At 42.0% G+C, this 26,780-nt stretch overlaps 1 long non-coding RNA gene across 2 annotated transcripts in view; it reads left to right on the top strand.

Annotated features, from left to right (window-relative positions):
• The window catches only part of LOC117354754, a 739,456-nt gene that overhangs the window by 597,461 nt on the left and 115,215 nt on the right, over window positions 1-26,780 (top strand). The window contains exons 5-6 of one of the 2 annotated variants that reach the window (XR_004538239.1): window positions 4,910-4,945; window positions 5,275-5,326. This is a non-coding gene — a long non-coding RNA (uncharacterized LOC117354754). Of the gene's footprint in view, window positions 1-4,909; window positions 4,946-5,274; window positions 5,327-6,552; window positions 6,714-26,780 lie in introns of those variants that run through there. The other variant, XR_004538240.1, reaches the window with a different exon arrangement.

The following is a 26,780-nucleotide window of genomic DNA, read 5'->3' as shown; positions in this document are numbered from 1 at the left end:
AATCAGCTTTACGCAATTTCTTTGAATTATAGACTGTTTTCCACCTTCCATGTGCTTTTTCAGTTTGGAAAAAACAAAAGGAATTGACCCCAAAATATCCACAAAGAAGAAAATCCAGAGAAAACCAAAAAAACTCTGTGGAGTGACAATGTTCCCAAATGGACTTTATTAGAAAGTATCAAAGTTCCAAAGGTACACTAAAATCATCCACATAAAATAATTCCATCCACATAAAAGTAAATCATCCACATAAGAGCCTTAAAGGACCTAGTCAGCTAGAGATACAGGACCCAACACGGTCCGCGTTTCGACAAAAAGTCTTCTTCAGGGGTCCTATAAATAATGAGGGGTGCATTAAGAATGAATGTAAGTTATGAATAGCAGTGGTGATAAAATGTGAAACTGTGAATGATATCTGGCATGCAAAGAGTATAAAAGATATGTGACAAAAGGACACAGTGATGTAAATGGCACTAATGAAAATGAGTTGGTGAAAAAGGTGATAAATGTCATCAAAATGTGAAAACAGAAAATATTTGGATCTATGCAAAATGCAGAGTGAAGTGAAAAACTTAATTGCATTATAAAAATGGTGGACGTGCGAAGACCATGCTCAACAAATGATCAGTGAATACTTATGTTTAAACAAGCTAGAAAGACACAAAGGGAACTGTATAGGACAAGAAAAAGGAAGAGGAATACATACCCTGGGGGTCCTATAAAGGTGTGTACGTGGGAAACGAAAATAATATTGAATTTAAAATTTCAGAAGTTAAAACCATATATAAAACTCTATACTACTGCCAAGTTTAAGATTAAACATATTAGCAAAGCCATATAGAATGCCATTGTACAGATCCATGGTGAGACCCCATCTGGAGTACTGTGTACAATTTTGGAGGCCGCATTACCGCAAAGATGTGCTGAGACTTGAGTCGGTCCAGCGTATGGCCACCCGGATGGTCTCGGGGCTCAAGGATCTCCCGTATGAGGAAAGGCTGAAAAAATTGCAGCTATCCTCACTCGAGGAACGCAGAGAGAGGGGGGACATGATCGAGACGTTCAAATATCTCACGGGCCGTATAGAGGTGGAGGAGGATATCTTCTTTTTCAAAGGCCCCACGGCAACAAGAGGGCATCCGTGGAAAATCAGGGGCGGGAAACTACACTGTGACATCAGGAAATACTTCTTCACCGAGAGGGTGGTTGATCACTGGAATGATCTTCCACTGCAGGTGGTCGAGGCCAGGAGCGTGCCTGATTTTAAGTCAAAATGGGATCTCGTCACAGAGAAAGGTAGGGGAGGGTTATTGGGGTGGGCAGACTTGGTGGGCCGTGGCCCTTATCTGCCGTCTTTTTCTATGTTTCTATGAATGTTTTTAACAAAGCTATGTAGAATATTTTAAAACCCTAAAACAGATACAGATGATAGATGATAGAAAAAAAGGGGGCCATGCAATAAAAAAGAGGGGGTGAGATCTTCCAATAAAGAGGCTAAATTGAAAACCTAATTGAAAAACTAACAGGTCAAAAGCCATACAAAAGCCAGTAAGCTGTGATTAAAAGAAAACCGGTGAGAAGGAGCCACAGAAAAGTGATGGCGGGGGATGGGCTCAGAAAAGGAACCATGCTGCACATTACTAAATAACACTAAAAAAAGTTAAGGGATATAAAAATACATAGCTGAATACTGCTAATTAAGAGAAAAAGAAAAAGCCAGAGGAAAAACCCAAAAGAGAGTCATCCAGTGAAGGTTAAGAGGAAAAATGAAAGCAGAGAAAAACGAAATCTAGAAGAAATCATCAGAGACCCATGACATCCTTGAAAAGAGCTGTGCAGGTTTAAACAAAACAGAAGCAGGAACCAAAGTAAAAAACCAATGAGAAGCACTTACCAATTGTGTGGCGAACCAGAAGTGAGACACTGCTTGCATTTGTAATGGAAAAGGAGTGCAGTGAAGGAGGAGCAATTAAATATGCAATCTGATTGGTGGATTGGGCCACAAAACAAAAAGAAAGAGGGGGGAAAAAGGAAACTGAAGTAAGTGAATGCTTTTTTACTGCATGGCCCCCTTTTTTTCTATCATCTATCATCTGTATCTGTTTTAGGCTTTTAAAATATTCTACATAGCTTTGCTAATATGTTTAATCTTAAACTTGGCAGTAGTATAGAGTTTCATATATGGTTTTAACTTCTGAAATTTTAAATTCAATATTATTTTCGTTTCCCACGTACACACCTTTATTGGATCCCCAGGGTATGTATTCCTCTTCCTTTTCTTGTCCTCTACAGTTCCCTTTGTGTCTTTCTAGCTTGTTTAAACATAAGTATTCACTGATCATTTGTTGAGCATGGTCTTCGCACGTCCACCATTTTTATAATGCAATTAAGTTTTTCACTTCACTCTGCATTTTGCATAGATCCAAATATTTTCTGTTTTCACATTTTGATGACATTTATCACCTTTTTCACCAACTCATTTTCATTAGTGCCATTTACATCACTGTGTCCTTTTGTCACATATCTTTTATACTCTTTGCATGCCAGATATCATTCACAGTTTCACATTTTATCACCACTACTATTCATAACTTACATTCATTCTTAATGCACCCCTCATTATTTATAGGACCCCTGAAGAAGACTTTTTGTCGAAATGTGGACCGTGTTGGGTCCTGTATCCCTAGCGGACTAGGTCCTTTAAGGCTCTTATGTGGATGATTTACTTTTATGTGGATGGAATTATTTTATGTGGATGATTTTAGTGTACCTTTGGAACTTTGATACTTTCAAATAAAGTCCATTTGGGAGCATCGTCACTCCACAGAGTTTTTTTGGTTTTCTCTGCTTTTTCAGTTTGGGACTCATCCAATGCTTCCAGGTGAGTCTTTCTCCGCCAATTTGAACCTTGCAAATATGACACATTCTAATCACAAAATAAAATAAAAAAGGTAAATGCTGCTCAGCCAATCAAATTCAGATCAGGAGGTTCGGAGAATCCCCAGCCCAAGAGCCCTGCTTTTTTTCCCTTTTGGCTTCCTTTTTTGATTGATGCAGTTTGACTGGTTGAGCAGGCTGCCCACTGAATCCCCTGAAAGCCCTCTCCGCATGCCACTGCTTCCCTGTAAATCCTCCCATAAAACAGCACTTCTCTCCCTTCCCTCCAGTCCCGACCCTTTTTACAGGCCTTCCCCATGCATTTCTATAACTTCTTTCCCTTCTCTCCAGCCATCCCTTGCAGATCTTGCCTCCAGCCATCCTGAAGGTCTAGCAACTCTCATCCTTGCCCCCAGACCCCCCACAACCAATTCAGCACCCCTCTCTCTTATCCATAGCCCTCCTGCCCACAGATGGAGTACCTCCGTTCCTTGACCCAACCTTTCCTGCAGATTCAGCACCTCTCCCCCTTCCATTTCCATTTCTTACTTACTATCAATTCTGAAAAGATCTTAAAACCCACTTATTTAAACAATATTACATTACATTACATTAGGGACTTCTATTCCGCCTATACCTTGCAGTTCAAGGCGGATTACAAAAGAGCTAATTGGACATTTCCAGTGAAGTTACAACAGTATTGGGGGTTTTTTGGTTACAAGGGAGGAGAGGTAGCTGGATATTAAATTGACAGTACGTTACTGTGTGATATAACAATTACAGTTAGAGTACAAATAAGATTACGTTACATTTCAGGGATCTGAATACTTGGTTGGTGTTTTGGGGAGGAAGAGATTATTTAAGTGGAGGTTTTGGGGGAGAATTTATCTAGGAGGAGAGGGAAGGGTTAGGTTAAGATATCTGGATAAATTTTTTGAAAAGTAGAGTTTTGATTTCCTTTCGAAAAGTTTTGAAGTTGCCCGTTGCCGTCAACAGGTTGGAGATGGAGTGGTTAAGTTTTGCTGCTTGCGTCGCCAGAAGGTTATCAAACAACTTTTTGCGCTGAGTGCCCTTGAGTGGAGGGAAGGCAAAAGGGTTTGGAGTTCTTCTTTTGAGGTGAGGATCTGGTTTAGGCGGTTGTTTAGATAGGGGGGGCGGAGCCGTTTAATGCTTTGAATAATAGACAGTAGAATTTGAATTGAATTCGTGCTTGCATAGGTAGCCAGTGAGAGTCTAGGAAGGCAGTTGTAATATGATCATATTTTCTCAGGGAGTAGATCAGTCTGAGGGCAGTGTTTTGTATAGTCTGAAGTTGTTTTATCCTGTTGGCAGGACAAGGTAGATAGAGGGAATTGCAATAGTCCAGTAGACCTAAGACTAGGGATTGGACAATTAGCCTGAATTGTGCTGGGTTGAAGAATTTTCTTATGTTACGTAGATTTCTCATAATTAAAAAAGCTTTCTGGGATGTTTTATTGATTTGGGATTGCATTGTGCAGCATCTGTCTATCGTTACTCCTAGGAGTTTGAGTTCGGCTGTATTGGATATTTGGTGTTTTTAATTTCCAGTTCTGTAATGGTGGGAGTTTTGGCCTTTTCGAGCAGAAGGAATTTTGTTTTATCTGAGTTTAGTTTCATTTTGTGGTCTACCATCCATTTTTCCACTGCATCTAGGGTTATTTCCAGTTTTGCTCTGATGGGTTGAAGGGGAGGAGTATGGTGATGTCGTCTGCGTAGCTGAAGGATGTAACATTTAAGTTATCTAAAGTGGTTGAAGAGCGTAGGTGATAGAGGTGATCCTTGTGGAACTCCACATGGGTTGGACCATGGTTCTGATTTGATATTTGATATTAGATATAATATACATTATTGATTTTCATATGATCATGTATACTCGTGTGTCTCTGCGCGTGTGCATGTACGAGTGTTGCTGTGTGGATATCTGTGAGCATCTTTGTGCCTCTATTGATTCATCCCTTTGAAGTGACTTTGCTGCTTTTCTCTAGAATCTCACTCTCCTTCTTCCCTTTAGAAAAATGGTCCTAAACCCATACCCGCCAATTTCTTGGTAAGTCCAGACTTTTGTTCTTGTTCTTCTCAACTGTTGTAGATTTCAAAACCGCTTCTTTTTTGGAGTTACTGTGTCAGCAAAACTTGCTCTTTGTAGCAACTGTGTCTAGCTCTGTGTGCATGTATGTTTATGTGTGTCTGGCGTGTATGTGTGTGTGCATACTCGTATGTCTCTGCGCGTGTGAATGTACGAGTGTTGCTGTGTGGCTATCTGTGAGAATCTTTGTGCCTCTCTTGGTTGATCCCTTTGAAGTGACTTTGCTGCTTTTCTCTAGGATCTCACTCTCCTTCTTCCCTTGTACCTGGTTTGTTTCTTTTTTCTTGCAGGATGGTTTCATAAAAAAGAAACGCCCTTAAAACCCTTGGGACTTAATTGCTGGTAAATCCAACTTCCTCTTGTTAGGTATATTAGCAATTTGAGCATAGGTAAAAGACAGCAATTACCAATCATTTAGCCACCTCCTTCTCTCTGGTCTATGACATAATCTTTATTAAAATGATCCCACCTGTTGTCAGAAGGTGGCAGTGTTGCTTCCATGAACCCCTACATTATGCAGCTTTGCAGGAGACCTGAGCTTCATAGCCATGGCATATGCATCAACCTGCTGGCTCTGGGAGCAGCCCTGAAGGAAGTGTTTTCTCTGCGTCTGTGGGCACTGCAGAGGGATTGGGGAAAGGAGGTGGAGCAGTGGCTTTCAACCCAGTCCTCAGGGACATCCAGGCCAGTCGGTGCACCCACAATGAATATGCATGAGAGATATTTGCATGTAATGGAGAAAGGGTGTGCTAAATATATGAGGGATCTTCAAAAGGTTTCCGCACTTTTAATTTTTTAAACACTATTTATTAAATATCTCAAAAGAAAATTACATCACTCTTCCACATAATCACCCTGTTTTATGATACATTTCTCCCAGCATCCTACTAACTTCTTAAACCATCAGAAAAGAATATAAAAAATATGGAAATATGAAAGTGCAGGAACCTTTTTTTAAAAAAATTCTTTATTCACTTTTATAATTTACATCAAGAGTATCAAAAAGTAACACCATTTTGACTTAAATACATCACTTGAAACTCTACAATTCTTTAAATTACATAGAATTATCCTTTCCCTCCCTTCTCTTCAATACCTCATAACGCATATATTGATATAATGATATTAATAATAATACAGTGCAGGAACCTTTTCAAGAACCCTTGTATCTCTTGCAATTTCATTATGGATTTCCTGAAAACTCAACTGGCCAGGTGGTCCCTGAGGACTTGGTCCAAATCCACTGAGGTAGGGGATAAATCTGGCTCTTCTAGCAGCCTCCTTCCCCAGAACTAATCTAGTTCTTCTATGTTAATACAGAGCAGGAGAGAAACCGGTCTTTATTAGAGATCTACCGTATGAACACCAGGAGCATGAAAAAAAGGAAGGAACCATGTAATCCAAAATAAAAATTCTGCATTCAGACCTAAACAGCACCTAATCAATGTGTTTTTGAAGCAACTCCCACTTCAATACTGATCACGATAATCCCTTCAGAAAGATTTTGTGTTTTTCTCTCAGATTGCCTCTGTTCAGTAATTATTTCCTTGTCTTTTTCTCTCTTCTAGAAGGTCCTGGCCTCGCTATCAGTCAAAGGAATGTGCAAAATGGCCACCGTAGAATCCTCTCTGTACTCTTCTCTTTCATACAAGGGATCTTCTTCCATATCATCTAGCACTTGAAGCCTATTATTCTGTAGAGATGTCTCATGATTCTGCTGTCCCTTGTTTCGCTTCCTCAATAAAGTATAAGCATTCACATTCCTGGTTCTACTTCCTTCATCTCTTGAGACATGAGTTATCACAAGTACAATTACAATATTGCACAAGTTCTGTGTGGATTACAGAGACAAAAGCTGGTCAACCTGAATAAAACATGAATTTGTGCAGACTGGTGAACCCGTTTCCCCCTTTAACCCTGGTTTCTAGGGTAATAGAGAAAGGGTGAGATTCTTGTCTCAAATATGTAGCCACCCCCTGAGTCAGTGGAAGGGGCAGTGGGGTCATGTATCCTGCTTAGGAGATCCCAGAGTTTGAAATCACCCTCCCTCTCCAGGTGGCAAAACATGTCACACACCAGACTGGGCTTCCCAAATACTTATGTTTATTGGTTCATTGGGGAAGCAGCTGTAGATGAAAAGTTATAGTAGACACTGTTTAGTCAAGCAGGTAAATAAAGTCGTCCTCTCAAGATGGATGGCCTAGACTGAAACATCTTGAAAGAATATTGGTAGAAGGAGGTATTAGAGGATCCACTGAGAATCTCCCCAATTGGGAGATTATACACTTCCATAAATAAATATGTCTCAACAGAGAGCTTGTTATCAAGGCTGAAATAACTGGGGTACAATTTACAGATATCACTTAAATATAAATGATTTCAATTGACCCGATCAATTCGATCCACCCTTTCACTCCGATATAACAGTGTCCCACTGGTTTTCTTCTTTCCACCCTATTATATCTATTTTTTCATTTAGTGCAATATATTCTAACTGTCCCATCTTGTTTCTTAGGCTTCTGACATAAGAACTTGACAATAGCCATACAGGTCAGACCAATGGTCAATCTAGCCCAGCAGTCCACTCAAAGGCCAGCGCCCTAACTGTTCTGACACTCTCTGTTCTCACTGTGACATTTCCGCTCCCCGAGACGGTCATATCAGAGTGAAACCCCGGACTAAATCCTTTGCCCGAGAACAGAGACTGACCGAGAATGATCAGGCAGGAGATCCTGAAAGCAGAGCTGCCTATTCTGAGCCATCTGAACCTGAGCAGGAGCCAGAATACAGGTTAGCTTCACGGTCCAGTAAAAACTCCAGCTACATTAAGAGGTTTAATCAGGCTCCCAGTGGTATTCTGCCCAGCAACCTGGGGGGGAGCCCAAGAGCACGAAAGCTAGGCACACAAACACCTAGTACAGGGTGTGGCCCAAGGACTCTTAAGCAGCTCTCCAAGGCAGTAAGACAGGCTGCACACGAGGACCTGGCAGGGAAGGTTCTCCGGGCCAGGCAAAGGCCAGACCTCGCTCAGGAACCCATGGAGTGTGAGGATTCCTTTGCTCAGGAGCCAGCAGAGCAGCTGGGTATGCCAGAAAATATGGACACGGATGAATGGACAATGCCTGAAGCTAACATCGAGGAAGCCATGGATGTGAGCTTGGCAGCTTCTCACTAAGTACTGCAGGTACGGAGGTGTATAATAATATAGTGTTGAAGATTGATAGAAACTATTTTTGTTTGGTGTGTAAAGCCAAGCTCAGAGCAGTGCTGCACCCCAGCTGTGCAAAAGCCCAGAGAAACTGAAGGAAGTTTTCTGGCTTGCGAAGCAGTTCCAAGGACTTACAGAATTGGGGTAGGAGCCCCGAAGATCTGAGGGTTGGGATTCAGAGGGAGCTTGTTAAAAGCTAAGTAATAAAAGGGGAACCAGCAATTCTGTGGCCCAACAGTGGGAAGGACTGAAACTGATTATTGCTGGAATAACAAGAGCCTGCAGTAAGGCTTTATTTTTTTTTCTTTTCATGATTGAAGTTTGCTTTACCATGTGAAATGTGAGTGCCTGGTGAAGAAACCGGATTTTTGGATTGAAAGTCCAGGACTCAAGAGTATTCTTGAGGACCTCTTTTTGGGACTAGTGTTGTGTGCTCTTACTGAGACTGTGGTTCAGGGCAGGGTGAAGCCCTAGAACCTTGACTGTGAACTTACCTAACCTAAACAGTTCTTTCATTGAACTGTTTGAGAGATAAAAATCTGTTTTTTCTTGGAGAAAAAAAAGAAGCTTATGGGCTAGTGCTTCTTTATATGATTTTTGGTTTTCTACTCATTGGGTTTTGGAGACAAATTAAACTTTGGACATTGTTTTTGATCTGACTTGGCTCGCTGTGCTTTATTGTTGCGAAGCCCAAAGTATTGGGACACCAGTGAGGTCTTCCACATTGGGAGCCACGCCAGGGTCGTGCTGCCACCTGTCGGTGGTCTTTCGCAAGCTTCTTGAGACCCCGGCAGGTGACATCATATACTGTGCTTGTATTCAATAACGACCTTATTGCCTGTGTGTGTTCTATATCTTGATGAGGTTGCCTTCATCTTATGCCTTACTGCTGTGCAATTTCTGTCTCTGTAATAATATACATTTCTTGTATCTATTTACAATTTGTTCAGCAGTTGGCAATTTTGCAATTTTTTTTAGTTCAATCATTTTTATTTGTTGTTAGTTATCAAACAGGTTATACAAAAAAAGAACAATAGGGATAGTTAATGTACAACCAGAATAGTTTTATAAGAATAAATGTATGGATATGTTAACAAAATAATGTATGAATTCAGTAAAATAATGCATATGACAAGGTTACATTAATAGGGCATGACAGCTACTTCCATGACGCATCCCATGTTTTTCCAAAGGAATGTAAGGATCTTTTCTTAATAACTGCAGCTCTTTCATCTTTTGCAGTAATGTTAAAAGCAGCCACTGAGGTATCCTTCCATTAAATTCAATCCTTTGTTTTCCTCAGCAGATAGAGCGTTCTTTACTCCATTGCTACCAAGTAATAATGATTTTTGCCTCTGTAGAAGACTCTGGTGAGACCTCATTTAGAATATTGTGTACAATTCTGGAGGCTCCAAAAAGACATAAAAAGGATGGAGTTGGTCCAGAGGAAGGCAACTAAAATGGTGTGTGGAGAGGGGAGATATGAATCGGCAGCACTATCCAACAGCACAAGAAGTTGCTTACAATATTTTCCCTAAAGTTCAGGGCTTAGAGATGGACAAGAGCTGTTATCTTTCTTGGAGGCTTAAACTCATCTTGCTTGCTCATGAGCTGTTTACTGGAGAAGGGTTGAAGGGGTGGATGTTAGAAGTCTACAAAATCTTGAATGGAGTGTAGTACACCTTTGAACACAAGAGACTAGAGGACAGACCATGTTACATAGTAATACATTTATTTATTTTTAAAATTTATTTATCGTCTATAACTAAACAGCTTCCATACAAACAGCGCTAGGGGTGAGTGACCTTGAAAGAGACCTGGGAGTGATGGTAGACACAACATTGAAGGCGTCGGCACAGTGTGCCACGGCTTCAAGGAAAGCAACCAGAATGTTGGGTATCATTAAGAAGGGTATCACGACCAGGACAAAGGAAGTCATCCTGCCACTGTATCGTGCTATGGTGCGCCCGCACCTGGAGTACTGTGTTCAGTTCTGGTCGCCGTACCTCAAGAAGGACATGGAGGTACTTGAGAGGGTCCAGAGAAGAGCAACTAAGCTAATAAAGGGCATGGAGGACCTCTCATATACTGACAGACTGAAAAAGCTAGGGCTTTTCTCCCTGGAAAAGCGGAGACTTAGAAAAAATAGACAGGGACAGATTTTTCAAATTAAGGGGATCAATAAGTACAAGGGGGCACTCAGAGAAATTGAAAGGGGAGAGGTTTAGAACAAACGCCAGGAAGTTCTTTTTCACACAGAGGGTGGTGGATACATGGAACGCGCTACCAGAGGATGTGATAAACAGGAGCACGCTACAGGGGTTTAAAGAAGGTACTTGGAAGACAAAGGGATTGAGGGGTACAGATAAGAGTAAAGGTAGATTATAGGGATGGGATTAGAGGTAAATTACAAAATTAATCAGGGACCACTGTTCAGGCACTAGGCCTGATGGGCCGCCGCGGGAGCGGACCGCTGAACAAGATGGACCTCTGGTCTGACTCAGCGGGGGCAACTTCTTATATTTAAAATATATAAAAATATATAGGAGAAATAGTATTTGATAATAAATTCACCAGCGTTGTATAATATCAAATAAAGTGAATTCAATAATATATAATCTAATCAAAATTAATAAAAATAAAGAATAAAATAGTGTTTAGAGTGCTCAGTGTGAAATCTTATTCAGAATGAAGATGTATGGCTTCTACATCATTGCACTCACCTGCCTTCCAACCTTATTGAAACTGGACTGACCTAATCAGCAAAGCAATGATTGAAAAAGTATAAAGTACTTAGCTGGATTCAGATGAGATCGATTTTCAAATAAAAGGTATAAAGTCCAGGACCAATTGACAAGATGAAAAAGAAAATGCACCTGTTCTTAGGTGTAGCAGGTGCTGACAAACTCCTACTGACTTACTCGTTTTGAAGCAATAGCGAAATATAAGTGAATCACCAAAAAACAAGAAAAACTGCTGAACTTAAAGAAAAATAGTCCAAAACTCCTCAACGTGAAATGAATAAAAATCCAATATTTCCTCAACACCGATCGTGTTTCATCAGGAGGAAAAAGCACGAACTGAAAATAAACGAATGATGCAGTTGTCAAAAGTTATCATATATAAGAAACATTCTATAAACTCAAAATTTGAAATTACCCTCAGACCTCCACAGAGGGAACACGCCGCCAAAGGATCTCCACATAATAAACTGAATCAATGTGAACGTCAAACAATCACGTGATGAACAACGTCAAGCGGATATGCTAATTTTTATTACGCAAATCAGATGATTAACAATTCTCTGATGGTCCATTCTATTTCCTTATTAAGGCCATTGGGCGCTACTGTTCTCCAAGTAAAAATTAAGCGTTGTTCATGATATATTAAAGTGTGAGAAATATCACCCTGTCTGTTGAAATTGAATTGTCTGATTACACAGAACTTCAGATCATTCAATGAGTGACCAGCTGATTGCCAGTGATCAGTTAAAGGGGCTTCAGATTTGTTGTTACGAATACTACTCAGATGTTCTGCTATTCTCAATTTAATAGTTCTTTTAGTTTGACCTAGGTAGATCTTAACTGGCTTGCCCCGATATATCTGTCTCACCACTTCGTGTTCCCTGGAACCACTCGCACGCGCAATGCCAACCTGTTTATCTACCCTTCCCCAAAGGGATGCACCCACAAAAGATTCCTCAATAGAACTCTCTCATACCAAGCTGGCAGATGGACAAACTGCCTGACCACCCTCATCTCATCTGCCCCATCCTACTCATCCTTCAGGAAATCTCTCAAATCTTTCCTCTACGACCCTCATCACCAAATAATCAAATACCTCCATCCTGTAATTGATACTGGTTGTCATCTTGACATTCACCACCCTGTATTGGTTTTGTACCCTGCTTTGTTCTTTATAAGCCTCTCGCACTGCCTCTCTACTATATATCTATCTATCTGCTGTATATGTACAGTCTCCTGCATGGTAAATCTACATTGTTCTTCGCTGTATAAACACCTTTACTGATTATGTACAGTTCTCATTGTATCTTCGCTGTAAATGTACAGTCTCTTACACTGTAAACCACTCTGAACTGTTTGTGGTACTGCGGTATATAAAATAAAGTTATTATTATTATTACAAGGACAAAAAATCCCATATACGACTTGAGAAGTATAATAGTCAGAATAACCACGTAAATAATAAGATTTATTTATATTAGGTATTTCAATGTGGTCTGTAATCAAAGAATGACTACAATATTTGCATTTACCACAGCAAGTATGTCCACCATTAGTGATGTTATCTTGATCAATGAAGTTATTATTGAAATATTCACCTAAGTTTTTATTCCTTTTGTGTGCAAACATGGGAACCTCTGAAAACACAGGATGAAAACTCAATATGTTCCAATGTTTGTGTATAATCTTCTGAATGTGAGAGGTTTTATTAGAAAAGGGTAAAACACAAGTCATTCTTGGATTAATCTGATTAGACTTATTCTTAGGTAATAATGGCCTTATTAGCTCTCTTGTGAGCAATTTTGATACAATGGTCTGGATATCCCCTATCATGAAAACGTCGACTCATAACTGCTGCTTGAGATCTATAATCAGTAGAAGAAGAGCATAATCACTTCAATCTCAGGAATTGACTATTGGGAATGCTGTCTTTGAGCCGTTTCGGGTGGAAACTTCTGTAATGGAGTATAGAGTTACTGTCAGTATTTTTCCTAAAGATGGTTGACTGGAATTGACCCGATGTTAAACAGATCTGAATATCTAAAAAAACTAATACTAGATCTATCAATGTTAGCACTGAATTGGATGTTCTGATCACACTCATTAAGTTGGCATATAAATTGATTAAGTTCCATTACAGAACCTTTCCAAATAAAGATAATATCGTCAATAAATCTCTTCCAAAATAAAATCTTAGTGAAAAAAGCAGAGTTTAAATACCTACGTAATGTAAATGCGCATGAGTCGAGTCTCTTTCATTGATAATGCATAGAGGAAGTTAAGGGGTGATAGGCTCCGGAGTAATCTAAGGAATTACTTTTTTTACACAAAAGGTGGTAGATGCGTAGAACAGTCTCCCAGAAGAGGTGGCAGAGACAGAGGCTATGTCTGAATTCAAGAGGGCCTGGGATAGGCACGTGGGATCTCTCAGGGAAAGAAAGAGATAATAGTTACTCCGGATGGGCAGACTAGACGGGCCATTTGACCTTTATCTGCCATCATGTTTCTAGGGGACACACAATGAACTTACAGGGAAATACTTTCAATACCAGCAGTTGTGGTAAGAACGGATAGCGTAGGTGGTTTTAAAATAGGTTTGGACAAGTTCCTGGAGGAAAAGTCCATAGTCTGTTATTGAGAAAGACATGGGGGAGGCCACTGCTTGCCCTGGATCAGTTGCAAGGAATATTCCTACTTCTTGGGTTTTGGCCAGTTCCTAGTGACCTGGATTGGCCACCATGCGAATGGGCTACAGGGGGTGATGGACCATTGGTCTGACCCAGTAAGGCTATTCTTATGTTCTTATGACCTGGCCATGTAGTAGATGTGTGTCTTGTCTACTCTATAGAACCACAAAAAGAGCATGCCAAGCCTTTGAATAGGTGACCTTAGTGTCCACTTGCTGATGTTCCTGGAGGAACAGCCACCAAGGTGACCCCCTTGCTACAGTAAGATAAAAGAGTGAAGGGCATTAAGAGGACTTTATACATAGAATGGAGCATCCCAGAAAGGGCACATTACCAGTTCCCCAAATGTGGATATGGTTTCGTCTATATGGGTATCAGTATACAAACTGCAGGTAGACATAGACAAAGTGGCTTCTTTCCCAAAAGCTCCTGCAGTGCATCACAGCCTCCAGTCAAGGGCAAATAGAAGGAAGGTGTCTCCTGTAACAAGCAGGCAAGCACAGGCTTCGGTGCCAATTCCAGAGAACAACAGGAGTCTGTCACATGTTCTCCATCGGCTTCACATCCTGCATAAGTGCAGAGTGTGGGACAACCTGGCAGGAGTGCATATTACACCCCTTCCCCTCTATGTGTAGGTAAGTGTGCAGATTTCAGCATCCCGAGACAATCGAGAGCTCACACAGACTATTGTGTGTAAAGGTCAGCAAGTGAGATGACCCAGTGTAGACGGCATTTGCACAGGCCTGGGTGACAAACATGGCCATGACTTTTGCACACATCCCTGCTGGAATAATAAACTGTAGTGCACAGAGATGCCGTGTTTGGCATGTTGAGCAGACGATCTAGAAAAGGCATGCTCCTGTTAAGATGACCAGGTGAGGGGGGTTTCATCTGTCACAGAAGTCAGCCCACCTGCTGAAGAATCCACATATCTAGAGAGTGTGCCCCACCCTGCCCCTCCGACACACCTGGTATGGGAGAGTGCCCTACAAACCAACAGAAGTTAAAATGAACACCAGAATAATAATAATAATAACTTTATTCTTCTATACCGCCACAATCTTGCGACTTCTAGGCGGTTTACAATCAAGAGTGCTGGACATTCAGCGAAATACAACAAGTAGATATTCAGAGGAAATACAGAGATCAGAGACTTCAGGAGGCAATAGTATAGAAATACAATTTGCTGAGCGAAAATGTAATAAGTACATTTTAGTAGGTAATGTCCGACAGGACCTGTTGGGGATAAATAACAACGTAAAGTTACGATAAGATGAAGATAACAGATTATATTTATAACAGTGCTGTAAGTTCAGGTGGAATAGGGAGGGGGGAGGGAGAGCGGGTCAATCGTTTAGGTATTTCTGGAACAGGTATGTTTTTAGGCGTTTCCTGAATTCCCCGTATGTAGTGGGCGAAAGCAGTTGGTCTAGGTCTTTGCCCCATGGGACTGCTTGGTGAGAGAGAAGGTGTTCGTGGTGTTTTTTCATTTTGCAGCCTCTAACTGGAGGGGAAATGAGTTTTGGGTGTGTGTTTCTCTTGAGTTTGTTATTAGAAAATGCGAAAAGGTCCGTTATGTACTTTGAAGCAGAGGCAGAATAGGGAAAGGGTTCCACAGGTACCTATATCAGAGCAATTCAGTGACCAAATTCAAGGCTGCAGATGTTATACCAATCTGGGATTTCTGATGGGTACCAGCACTGACAGCGATGGACGGATTCAGTCCGTACAAATCCCACAGTGGTCTAAATGTGATTTTGCAAGCCAAGAGTGACTGCTTGCAACTCCTAGCTCCTCTCACCCTGGGTTCTACATCCCTAACATTTCTCTTCTGTGCAGGGACCTTCTATGAAATCCCAATGCACAGTGCTGCATAAGCCTGTCACTGCTACAGAAGTGATAAATAGTAGTATCAGCCTGTAACAGGGTAACTTATCATGTAAGCTCTTCAGAGTAGGGACCTTCTATGAAATATCAATGTACAGCACTGCATAAGCCTTTCACTGCTATAAAATTGATAAATAGTAGCATCAATAGGAGTTGTTACAAAATCCCTGCCTGGAACAGGGTAACTTATCATGTAAGCTCTTCAGAGTAGGGACCTTCTATAAAATGTCAATGCACAGTGCTGCATATTCCTGTCACTGCTACAGAAGTGATAAATAGTAGTATCAGCCTGTAACAGCGTAACTTATCATGTAAGCTCTTCCAAGAAGGGACCCTCTATGAAATGTCAATGTATAGCACTGCATAAGCCTTTCACTGCTACAGAAGTGATAAATAGTAGTATCAGTAGCAGTTGTTACAAAATCCCCAGCCTGGAACAGGGTAACTTATCATATAAGCTCTTCTGAGCAGGGACCCTCTATGAAATGTCAATGCACAGTGCTGCATAAACCTGTGACTGCTACAGAAGTGATAAATAGTAGTATCAGCCTGGAACAGGGTAACTTATCATGTAAGCTTTTCTGAGCAGGGACCTTCTATGAAATGTCAATACATAGCACTGCATAAGCCTTTCACTGCTACAGAAGTGATAAATAGTAGTATCAATAAGAGTTGTTACAAAATCCCAGCCTGGAACAGGGTAACATCATGAAAGCTCTTCTGAGCAGGGACCTTCTGTGAAATGTCAATGCCACAGTGCTGCATTAGCCTGTGACTGCTACAGAAGTGATAAATAGTAGTATCAGCCTGGAACAGGGTAATTTATCATGTAAGCTCTTCAGAGCAGAGACCTTCTATGAAATGTCAATGTATAGCACTGCATAAGCCTGTCACTTCTACAGAAGTGAAAAATAGTAGTATCAGTAGGAGTTGTTACAAAATCTCCAGCCTGGAACAGAGTAACTCATCATGTAAGCTCTTCCGAGAAGGGACTTTCTGTGAAATGTCAATGCACAATGCTACATTAGCCTGTGACTGCTACAGAAGTGATAAATAGTAGTATCAGCCTGGAACAGGGTAATTTATCATGTAAGCTCTTCAGAGCAGAGACCTTCTATGAAATGTCAATGCACAGTGCTGCATAAGCCTGTCACTGCTACAGAAGTGATATATAGTAGTATCAGTAGGAGTTGTTACAAAATCTCCAGCCTGGAACAGAGTAACTCATCATGTAAGCTCTTCCGAGAAGGGACTTTCTGTGAAATGTCAATGCACAATGCTACATTAGCCTGTGACTGCTACAGAAGTGATAAATAGTAGTATCAGCCTGGAACAGGGTAATTTATCATGTAAGCTCTTCAGAGCAGAGACCTTCTATGAAATGTCAATGCACAGTGCTGCATAAGCCTGTCACTGCTACAGAAGTGATATATAGTAGTATCAGTAGGAGTTGTTACAAAATCTCCAGCCTGGAACAAAGTAACTCATCATGTAAGCTCTTCCGAGAAGGGACCCTCTATGAAATGTCAATGTACAGCGCTGCATAAGCCTTTCACTGCTACAGAAGTGATAAAAGTAGTATCAGTAGGAGTTGTTACAAAATCTCCAGCCTGGAACAGGGTAACTCATCATGTAAGCTCTTCCGAGAAGGGATCCTCTATGAAATGTCAATGTACAGCGCTGCATAAGCCTTTCTCTGCTACAGTAGTGATAAATAGTAGTATCAGTAGAAGTTGTTACAAAATCCCCAGCCCAGAACAGGGTAACTTATCATCTGTAAACATGCAATACCAGTTGGCAGCTGATATATTCAGACTAGAGAGTTGCGCGGGGATAGAGATCCCACCCGTCCACAACTGTCCCCGTCAAAGTCCCACCCATCCCCGTGAGGAATCCCTCCATCCCACCCATCCCTGCGAGGAATCCACTCCATCCCCACACGTCCCCACGAGGACTCCCCTCCATCCCCGCCCGTCCCTATAAACTTCAGAAATAGTTATTTCATTTAATTATGCCACTGAATTAAAGGCTCTGGTAGAAACCCATTTACAAATAAGCAAAGAGACTTTATTAATTTGGAAATATTAATTGGGAAGAATACATACTTTGTAAATGGGTTTCTACCAGAGCCTCTAATGTTTATAAATTTTTATCAACACAACTAATATACTACTTTATCCTGAAGCAAAAAAACAAAAAGAAATTTAATTTTTTTTCCTACCTTTGTTGCCTGGTTTCTGCTTTCCTCATGTTCTCATTCAATTCCTTCCATCCACTATCTCTCTTCTCTCTGCGTCTTCCATTTGCTCTGTTACTGTGCCTCTCCCCCTTCAAAATTGGTCTGGCACCCATCTTCTTACCTCCGCTCCCCCCATAGTCTGGCATCTCTGTCTTCTTCCCTGCCAGCGTCTTCACCCCACTCTCTCTTCCCCATTTCCCTTCAGCGTCTTCTCCCCACTCTCTCTTCCCCATTTCCTTTCAGCATTTTCTCCCCACTCTCTCTTCCCCATTTCCTTTCAGCGTCCTTCTCCCCCCATCTTCCCCATGTCCTGTCAGCGTCCTTCTCCTCCCTCTGTCTTCCCCATGTGCTTTCAGTCTCCTTCTCCCCCTCTGTCTTCCCCATGTCCTTTCAGCGTCCTTCTCCACCCCTTTGTCTTCCCCATGTGCTTTCAGCGTCCTTCTCCCCCCTCTGTCTTCCCCAGTGCTTTCAGCATCCTTCTTCCCCCTCAGTTTTACCCATTTCCCTTAAGCGTCTTTTCCTCTCCACTCCACCTTTCCTCCCTTTCTCCCTCCCTGCCCCTTACCTTCGTGGCACTTCCCCGCTGACCACAATAGAACAGGCCCAATCTGACAAACCTCTCTGTCCTGAATCCAGCTGCTGTAATTTAGATTCACGGCTATAGGGCAGGGAGGTTTGTCAGACCGGGCCTGTTGTTGGTCGGTTGGGGGAAAGCGTCACGAAGGTAAGGGGATCTGGACAGCTCTGCACCCCCTCCTAAGACTGCCCCGGGGCGGATCGCCCCCCCTTGGTATGCCACTGCTTTGAATTTTTCCTACCTGCCCTGCCACAGCACATAGCCGACTGGAAGTCTTCCCGATGTCAGCGCTGACGTCGGAGGGAGGGCTTTGCTTAAGCCCTCCCTCCGACGTCAGTGCTGACATCGTGGAAGACTTCTGGTCGGCTGTGTGCTGCGGCAGGGCAGGTAGGGAAAAGAAGATGAACCTCATGGCTCGAGTGCATCCAACCCCGCAGGAACCCTGCGACTCTAGAGAGCGTCCCCACGGGATCCCCGTGACCCTAGGGGGCATCCAAACAGGATCCCCGTGACCCAAAAGGGGAATCCGTGGGATCCCCGTGGGTTCCACGGGATTTCCGTCGTCCCCGTTCCCATGCAGCTCTGTAATTCAGACACAGCACAAAGGTGACATCGATACCCAAACGCCCATACTAGGTAAACAACCATTCTTATGCTGCATAATCGAAGGAGGCCATAAACACAACATATCCTGCCTGTGTTTGTTGCCCTCTCTGCTTAACTTCTCTTCCAAATCAATAGCCAGGTGACAAACTAAACTAAACCTAACATTTTAGACCGGCTCATCTTCATATAATAAAGCTTGTCTTGGCTTACAATAAACTAAAAGAATTAAGAGACTAAAAGAAAACCAGAACTTGCAATTTTGAGAATAACCAAGTTTTTAAGTTTTTGTGAAAGGATTGAAATGAACCTAATTCTTTTAACCTTAGTTAGTTTAAACGGATAGGATTTCCCCCGTTTACCAATAGAAATGATAGCTTTTAGGGGTGGAAAAGCGAGTTTGAGTTTTTGGGTGGTCCTGACCAGACCCCGTCTTTGAGTATTCCTCATTCTAGTGCATTATGGGACCATCGGTCTGACCCAGCAGTGGCAGCTCTTATGTTCTTATGAGAACAGAAGGAAGGGTAGCATTCAATTTCTTAGTTGCAACTCGTCCTGATAAGTCTTGTCAAACATCTTGAAATAAAAAGGCCTTTAGTTTAGATTTTCCTCAGAGGTAGTGACAAACATTTCACCTCAGATGCTAGTGGAGAAAGCACAGTTCATCCTGCAGAAATCTCAGTTCCAGAACTAAAGCGTGCCAACAATCCTGCGGCAACAGTTGCACACAGAACATATGCGTGCCACTGATGGCTCTGCTTTTAAGACTTCCCGTTAGCGCTGTGAGGGGCATTTACAAATTCTTACACTTCCATTGGAGGAGGGTGGGGGGAAACATTACTTCTAACAACATATTCATAGGGGATCTGACTCAAGGGCTTCAAGGTAAAATAACACTATTCGCCGATGACGCCAAACTATGTAATATAGTAAGTGAATGCAGTTTACAGAATTATATGGCGCAGGACCTGCTTACATTGGAAAGTTGGTCCTCAACCTGGCAGCTAGGCTTCAATGCTAAGAAATGTAAGGTCATGCACCTCGGAAGTGGAAATCCATGCAGGACGTACTTCTTGAACGGAGAAACTTTAACTAGGACTTCAGCAGAACGAGATTTAGGAGTAATCACCAGTGCAGACATGAAAACTGCCAATCAAGTGGAGAAGGCTTCATCTAAGGCAAGGCAGATATTGGGTTGTATCAATAGAAGTTTCGTCAGCCGAAAGCCTGAAGTCATAATGCCGTTGTACAGGGCCATGGTGAGACCTCATCTGGAGTACTGTGTGCAATTCTGGAGGCCACATTACAGTAAGATGTGCGCAGAATTGAATCGGTTCAGCGGACGGCCACCAGGATGATCTCGGGGCTCAAGGGTCTCTCGTACGAAGAGAGACTGAACAAATTGCAGCTCTACACACTAATTTAGGTTTGTTTGTTTTTTCCATTGCATTATTATTTTGGATTGTACATTTTGCTTTAAAAGTATGGTATTGAGAGTTCAATGTATTCTTGTTACGATGCTTCATATCTCATTTTTTTCTTCTATCTTTATTTACTAATTTGTTTGTTCTCAGGTACTTTAGTTAGATTGTGAGCCTTCGGGACAGTAAGGGAATTTCAAAGTACCTATCTTATCTTATTGCATCCTTCATGTATATTTTCTGTAAACCGCTTCGAACCTAACGGATTAGTGGTATATAAGAAATAAAATTACGGTACATTACATTACTTCCGTTGGAGGTGGGTGGGGGGAAAACATTACACTGAAAACTCCCATTTTCCTTTCCGTTTGGAGTTATCAGTGTAGTGGGGGTTCCCCCACACCCCCCCCCCCCACTAACGGGGGTGCGAAGACTTGTAAATGTAGTTCGGGATTCCCCTACACACACCCTCACAGCACTAATGGGAAGGCTTAAAAGCAGAGGCAGCAGTAGTGATCTCATGGCACCAAAGCCACCGAAACACGAACTTAAGAAAATAATAATAAAACAGAAGAAGCAGAGCATCGAACAACAGGCCAGTAAGACCAAAGCCATTGGTTTCTGCACCGCACAACAGAATGTCATACCTAACCTCACTCTTCCATCAGACATCACTCTCATAATGGAAAAATCCACCAAGGTACTAGGCTGCATCTCAGACGACACTCTCACAATGGAACCACAAATTTCTAACCTTCGGAAAAAGACCATCTACACTATGCGTCAACTGCAACTCACAAGATCATACTTCCACCCACACCACTTTGCTCTGATCGTTCAGATGATGGGCCTACCTCAACTGGACTATTGCAACTCTGCCTACCTTGGCATCAACATCGCTCTTATCCACAAACTACAACTTATCCATAACATAGCCGTTAGACTAATCTACAAATTAAAGAAATTTGATTCAATCACAACCTTCATCAGGCAACTACATAGGCTCCCTATATCATCCCAAATATTTTTCAAATCATCTTGTATCCTACACCAGCAAACAGGAGAGGAGAGGAGCGTGGGAGCCCTTGCTCCGCCCCTCCCCCGCATCGCCAGAGTCTCCGGGAGACTTAAAAAAGAACTCCCCAACAGCGTGCAGCCTTTCTGCTGCACAAGCAAACAGGAGAGGAGAGGAGCGTGGGAGCCCTTGCTCCGCCCCTCCCCCGCATCGCCAGAGTCTCCGGGAGACTTAAAAAAGAACTCCCCAACAGCGTGCAGCCTTTCTGCTGCACAAGCAAACAGGAGAGGAGAGGAGCGTGGGAGCCCTTGCTCCGCCCCTCCCCCGCATCGCCAGAGTCTCCGGGAGACTTAAAAAAGAACTCCCCAACAGCGTGCAGCCTTTCTGCTGCACAAGCAAACAGGAGAGGAGAGGAGCGTGGGAGCCCTTGCTCCGCCCCTCCCCCGCATCGCCAGAGTCTCCGGGAGACTTAAAAAAGAACTCCCCAACAGCGTGCAGCCTTTCTGCTGCACAAGCAAACAGGAGAGGAGAGGAGCGTGGGAGCCCTTGCTCCGCCCCTCCCCCGCATCGCCAGAGTCTCCGGGAGACTTAAAAAAGAACTCCCCAACAGCGTGCAGCCTTTCTGCTGCACAAGCAAACAGGAGAGGAGAGGAGCGTGGGAGCCCTTGCTCCGCCCCTCCCCCGCATCGCCAGAGTCTCCGGGAGACTTAAAAAAGAACTCCCCAACAGCGTGCAGCCTTTCTGCTGCACAAGCAAACAGAAGAGGAGAAGAGCGTGTCCCGATCCAGCAGGGACTCAAAGGGAGAACCATTCCTTCTACCTAACACTCCGAACCAGACATCAAAAATGAAGCTCTCCTTGCATACACACACACTAGCCACCCTTTTGATAATCCTCCTCATTTCTAGTTGGAAAGCAGCAGCAAACAACTTACCCACCGCAACCACATCCTCCAGTACAACCAACTTCCAACATCCCAACAGAAGAATAATCACATCAAGAAACTCGAACCACCACGCCAGCACTCAACACTCCATCACTGTTACCTGGAGAAGAAGACCAACACTTCCGAAAACAAAATCTCATCCATCTCCCACAACACTCATATACCCGGAAACAACACACATTCCCCAGACTGACACGACCTCCCTTACATGTGCCTATGTCAACATCAGAGCTCTAGGACCCAAAACAGAAAACATAAAAAATTGGATAAAAACAGAAAAACTTGACTGCCTGTTCCTCACTGAAACCTGGTTAACCTCAGACACAGACCCAAGAATAAAAGAAGTATGCCCGCCGGGATACAAAATAACAGTAACCTGCAGAGAAAAAAAAAGAGGAGGAGGACTAGCAATAATAATCAAGAATTCCCTAACTCTAAACATACTTGAAAAAACATCCACCCCGCAAATGGATCTCCTAGCGTGTCATCTCACAAACCCAACACTAAAAAACTCACTAAACTGCTTGCTCTGCTACATAACACCAGGAAACTGGACCACAGTGAGACATGAATTTGAAAACTTCATCTACCAAAACTCATTAACAGCAGAATATAACCTCATCCTAGGAGACCTAAACCTACACCTAGAAGACACAACCTCCACACCAGCAAATAACTGTCTATCCTTCCTCAAAGCCTTATCCTTCCAGATCCTAAACCCACAAACCACCCATGAAAAAGGTCATCAACTGGACATTGCTGCATTCATGACTCACCAACCATCCAATCCAGCAATCCAAACTCCTAACGGAACATGGTCCCCATCCCTATGGTCAGACCACTACACATACAACTTCAACATCAACTGGACCATGACCAAACACACACCCCAATCAAAAAAAACCACATATACCACACGCAAACATATCGACCCAACCATTTTTTGGTCAAATGTAGACGAAACTATACAAGACTACGACCCAAAAAACTTCATCTCCCACTGGAAAAATGTGTCCACCAACATCCTTGATGATCTGGCCCCCCTACAAACCAAAACCAGAACCAGCAGGAAATCAGACCAATGGTTTGATAATGAATTACTCCAACTCAAAAGACAGTGTAGAAGATTAGAAAGAAAATGGAGAAAAAAGAACCAAGATCAAACAAAAACCGAATGGAAAAAAATCAACAAACAATACAAAAATCAACTAAGGGATAAGAGGAAAAGCTACTACACTAACCTCATAGGCACGGAAACCCAAGACTCCAAAAAAATATTCCAAATCCTGAAAGAATTAACAGACACCAAACCATACACAACCACCACGAATACTCCTCCACCATCACCCACCCTCTTAGCAGAACACTTCAAGAACAAAATTACCAACACCAGAGCCACTCTCATCCTTAACCCATCCCATCAAAACCCAATCACAATCCACCCTCCAGGAAAAGAGGCAACTGCAGCAGACAGAATTTGGACTCAATTCCCCAACATACAATGGTCAGAATTCAACAAATTCTACAAAAAATACAGCCATGCCTCCTGTGACCTCAACCATTGCCCCTCATATCTCCTTACCACCTCTAGTGTAAAATTCCGCACCACAATTCTTCAATGGATTCAATTCACGCTCACAGAAGGCACATTCCCTGCTGACCTCAGCGAAATCGTCATCACCCCAATCCAAAAAGACCCAAAAGCACCACAAAACCACCCATCTAACTTTAGACCTATAGCCTCAATTCCGCTATATGTCAAAATTATAGAAGGCCTAGTAGCCAAACTCCTCACCAATTACATAGATGACCACAACCTACTCCACCCCATGCAATCAGGCTTCAGAACAAACTTCAGTACAGAGACACTACTAGGCTCCCTTATGGATACCGTCAGACAACACCTTAGTACAGGGAAAAAAATGCTTCTCATACAACTGGACTTAACTGCGGCATTCGACTTAGTGGATCACAACATCCTTCTACAGATCTTAGACGCAATAGGCATCTCAGATAAAGTATACTCTTGGTTTGAAGGATTCCTAAAACTCAGAACCTACAGCGTAAAATCAAACAAAGAAAAGTCAGAATCCTGGTCAAACCCCTGCGGCGTACCACAAGGATCTCCACTATCCCCCACCCTCTTCAATCTCTACACTGCTTCTCTAGGAACGCATCTGGACAATATGGGCATAACCACCTATAGTTATGCTGATGACATCACCATCCTCATCCCATACGATCACTCTAAACCTAACATGACAGACAAACTTCACCAAACACTTGAAACAGTCACAACCTGGATGAAAAATCACAAACTTAAACTCAACCAAGACAAAACCAAATTCATCCTTCTCGAAAATGACAAGATCCAAACCACAACCAACTTAGACATAAACGCAATCAAATATCCCATCCAAACCACCATAAAACTACTTGGCATGACCATAGACAGATGCTGCACTATGCAACCGCAAATAAATAAAACAATTCAGAAATCATTCGCAATCATGAGAAATCTGAGACAAGTCCGAAAATTCTTTGAAAGAACACAATTCCAACTTATAGTACAATCCCTAATACTAGGGATACTGGACTACTGCAACATCCTATTCCTTCCTTGCTCTGCAACTACGATTAGACAACTCCAAACAATCCAAAATACAGCTTTGAGACTCATCTACTCATTGAAAAAACATGACCACATCACTGAAGCCTTCATCAACTCACATTGGCTTCCAATCCAAGAAAGAATCCAATTCAAATTCTACTGCATATTATTCAAAACCCTACACGGAGACAGTCCATCATACTTGAACAATCGCCTCATCCAAGCACCCACTACAAGACAAAGAAAAACGCACGCCCCATTTATACCCCCCCCAATCAAGGAAGTAAAAAGAACAAAACTACACGACGGCCTCCTAGCCACCCAAGCCGCAAGGCTGGACAACCAGATCTCCAACCTCTTGATGACCACCCCAGACTATAGGACGTTCAGAAAAGAAATAAAAACCACACTTTTCAAGAAATTCCTGAAGCAGCAATAACATCACGACCGTTTAGTAACTCTAAAACTGACATTTGAACTACCCACTATTGCACTAATAATAACAAAAGAACTTCCACTATGACCACCTATTAACTCTTTTACAAACCACCTCACCCTCAACAACCTACTAAATGTTTATAAGACCTACAACTTACCTCTCTAGCTAATCATTGTAACTCTGTTTTTTTTAAACTAACCTTTTGTAATCCGCCTTGAACCGCAAGGTAATGGCGGAATAGAAATCCCTAATGTAATGTAATGTAATGTAATATGGAAGCTCAGCAGCCCCTCTCATCCAGTTATTCTCTAATGTTTGGTCGACATCAAAATGAATCCTTAACAGAATCCAACAAAATCTACCATCCACAAAATTCCTCCACTACAAGCAAATTTTCTGCTGTATGCTAACTTATCTGGGTGTAAAAATCTGGAATGATCTAACAGAATTTATCAGGACAGAGACAACTACACTGCATTCAGAAAAAACCTGAAGACTCACCTCTTTGACAATTAACAGTCTTAATTTCTGTATAATTCCCCTTACTTTTATGTCCCTATCTTATTTTCTCTATACCCCCTGCCCTACTCCTTTCCCCTTCCTCCTTGATCTGTCCCCTTGAGCCTGTATAGATATGTGCGACACACAAATGGAAGATTAGATTAGATTAGAAATACTTCTGCATGGTTCGCTTTCAGGGGGCTCTGTCTCTCTCAGCTAAATAGGAGGAGCAGATGAGAAAAAAGTGTGAGGATTTCTGCAAAACCTGGTTCACAGGCATGGATTGAACACCTATTGTAATGACTCCAGAGTGAATGCAACCGAACAGTACTTGTGTGGGTCAGATCCTATCTATCAGACAGACAACAGTCCATACTGTTTGGTAGCACTTCATCTCCATCTTGGGCACTGACCTGCGGCGTATCACAAGGTTCAACCCTGTCACCTATTCTGTTCAATATCTACCTCAAGAAAAATGACATAAAATAAATGTTAAAAAGCATGAATATAGTTCAAATCAACATTAATAAAGTCAACAGCATCATGAACATTAATAAAAGGAGTCGGTAACATAATAACATGAATAAAAACCAATCCAAATTGTAAATATGAACATGATGGATACAAGTAAAATAACATTAGCAACATAATGAACATAGATGAAAATAATATATGCAAGTAAAAGCATAAATGTTAAAATTATCATAGGGGTTGAGAGGAAAGCAAAAGCATCTTTATAAGAACAGCAACAATGCACAATTATCTCAATAAAAACAACACAAACAGGTATATAGAGGCTTAAAAAAAACACAATATATGTAAAAGAAGCACTTAAAATATCACAGGAGTCTAAAAAGGTATCTCGATAAAAGAAAAACCAATGGAATTGTGGAGGCCAAATGAACAACGTATGTGTAT

Source organism: Geotrypetes seraphini, chromosome 2, assembly GCF_902459505.1.
Source record: "Geotrypetes seraphini chromosome 2, aGeoSer1.1, whole genome shotgun sequence".
Classification (NCBI taxonomy): Eukaryota; Metazoa; Chordata; class Amphibia; order Gymnophiona; family Dermophiidae; genus Geotrypetes; species Geotrypetes seraphini.
This window is presented reverse-complemented; position numbering and strand designations above follow the sequence as displayed.